The sequence below is a fragment of the Salvelinus sp. IW2-2015 genome, linkage group LG5, assembly GCF_002910315.2.
Source record: "Salvelinus sp. IW2-2015 linkage group LG5, ASM291031v2, whole genome shotgun sequence".
NCBI classification, from domain to species: domain Eukaryota; kingdom Metazoa; phylum Chordata; class Actinopteri; order Salmoniformes; family Salmonidae; genus Salvelinus; species Salvelinus sp. IW2-2015.
This window is the reverse complement of record NC_036844.1, coordinates 15,040,994-15,043,557: the sequence shown is the minus strand read 5'-3', so window position 1 is coordinate 15,043,557 and position 2,564 is coordinate 15,040,994. Positions and strand designations below refer to the sequence as shown.

General features: G+C 46.1%; 1 protein-coding gene across 1 annotated transcript in view; it reads left to right on the top strand.

Annotated features, from left to right (window-relative positions):
• Positions 1-223: 223 nt before the first annotated feature.
• Positions 224-2,564, top strand: part of LOC111963956 (alpha-(1,3)-fucosyltransferase 7-like) — a 47,896-nt gene continuing 45,555 nt past the window's right edge. The window contains exon 1 of the mRNA XM_023987569.2: positions 224-423. The gene's annotated coding sequence lies outside the window, so the exon portion shown is untranslated. The remainder of the gene's footprint in view (positions 424-2,564) is intronic.

The following is a 2,564-nucleotide window of genomic DNA, read 5'->3' as shown; positions in this document are numbered from 1 at the left end:
TTAATCATTATGGACGGCGAAATACAGACTCTGCCAACCTCTTTGTCTTCATTATCACTATGGCCAAAGCAGAGTCTGGTAAACATACCATTCGACTGAGAGGACAGAAAATGAGAAGAGAGAGAGAGAGAGCGAGAGAGAGAGAGAGTGTGAGAGAGAGAGAGCGAAGCGAGAGAGAGAGAGAGGGCGAAGCGAGAGAGAGAGAGAGAGCAAGAGACAGAGAGCGAGAAAGAGTACATAGTGCTGCAGTGCCCACAGACCCCACATCCTGATAGAGTTGTCTTTCAATCATAACCCAGAGCAGCACAGCCTTTTCACCTCTGCTTTTGGTGGATACTCTCTGAGCAGGGTCCTCATCAAGACATCAGCAAAAACAGACAAGACTGGGACTCCACATCCACTGACCCACAGCCCACCTCCCAGGTTAGTGGATAGAGATGGACAGAATGACAGTGCTGTCAACGGCATGTTTCAAAAGGAGTTTTGATGTTTTATTCTCTCTTTCACTCTGTATTGCATATTGTACAATGATTCGATTCCAGTAGTAAAATATGAATCTTAGTTGTGAAGTTGTCTCTCTTTTACTGCCACTATTTCAGTTTCTCTTATATGTGAGGCTTGTGGTTGAAACTACACTGCTTGTCAGAGGTTGCATGTGTTGTACATCGAATGTTTCATCTACTGTGCAACGWTCTGGAAATCCACGTAATGAAAAGATAACGTTTGAGTTACAGCTTTGTTTAGTTTTTGTATACTTAATTTCAAACAGATCTTTCAAATATAGATGTTTTCCCCCCCAAAGTCAGTGGATAGGGCGGGAAAATTGTGTATGGTTCCGTATGGCGGTATTTACACACTAACCGTCAGGCACTTGTACAGATAGGGCTCTACCTGTGCGGAGCATATGCCCCTTTGCCTTTCCAGTTTGCCTTTCCAGTCTCCAAAGTGTCCTTTAGGGTGGTGGAATAATTTCCATCAAAATGATTTTGTCATTGTTGTTCAGAACCCACTGTCCGCAAGTCGTCGTCAAATTCGCCACCTCACCCCGTCCATTGGTTGCGCCAGTTAATCTGCCCTGTATGGAGATCACCMGCGCCCGGTTGCGCCTCTCAGCRAGCGCCCGRTACYCAAATCTGCATGCAGGKCCAGTGCCAGAACKAATCAGTTAGATGGGCATTTGATTTCTTCTTATAGGCGGGACCTTTTTTTTCACAGGACCTGTTATAATAAAGTTTGGGGAAGTTTACAATTTATCCTACCACTTCTACCTATCTGCGTGCTAGTTGTGATMATTTTTTCGTGGAACAATTTCATTTCAATAATAACGTTTAAATTCTAAAAAGTATTGTCATCATACAAATATGAATAAAAACAAAACATCTAAAAGTTACAATTCAACTAATGCTAGAGCACAAATACCGCGAGTTAGGAGTTCCAAGATGGTTTAGCAGTCAGACGTCTTTGTCTTCGTCCTGTCGTGTCCCTTGTATATATCTTTTTACATATTTTTCTTCGCATATCTTTTAAAAATATTTTCCTAAACCTCAACTTCTAAATATTCTCCTGCAACCCGCCTCACCCAATGTGGCGTGGATCTGCTTTTCTTCTAAATTATTTCTATTTACTTCGGATCTGGAATCCCTCAACTGAAGCTAGCCAGCTAACTACCTACCAGCTATCAGTTAGCAAACCATTGCTAGCGGTCATCAGCTGACCTTTAGCTCAGAAAGCTCTCGCCAGTTCGAACAACGTGACTCAAACCAGAGCATAACGGACCTATTTCTCTCCATATCCCCGGATTCCTACCGCAAACTCAGAAAATGTTCATCTGGATCTTCGCAACTAGCTAACCGCAATCCCGGGTGACCACTTCTGGCTAGCGTTTCCATCACAGAGCAAGCACCAATTAGCCTGAAACTAGCTCTGCCAGGGCTCCTGTGCTACCACTGAAGCCCACTCCTGGGCTACAATATCCGGACCCCTTCTACTGCCGGTATGGGGCACGGAACCCCGCCGATCCTCTACGACTGGAATACCGACATAATCTGCCCGAGGACTCCAACAGGCCCCTCAGGCACGACGCCAGCTGAACGGCCAATTCTGCTAACCTGCTAGGCCTGCTAGCTACCTAGAGCTACTTGGAACCCTACTAACTCCACGACTGGTCTATCGACGTCACCGCACGAAGAGGCAAAAACAGACTTACCCCCATCGCGACGTTCACCAAAGGCTAACTTGCCTGCCCCGGTCTGCTAACTGCTAGCCCCTGCTAACTGCTTGCTTGCTAACCCGGTCTGCTAACTGCTWGCTTGCCAGCCCCGGTCTGCTAACTGCTAGCTTGTTTAGTCCCGGCCTACTAACTGTTAGCTTGTTAGCATCGGCCTGCTAACTGTCTGAATCGCCGTGTCCCCAGTCAGCCCAACCACTCACTGGACCCATATGTTGACTTGGCTACGCATGCCTCTCTCTAATATCAATATGCCTCATCCATTACTGTCCTGGTTAGTGATTACTGTCTTATTTCACTGTAGAGCCTCTAGCCCTGCTCAATATGCCTTAACCAA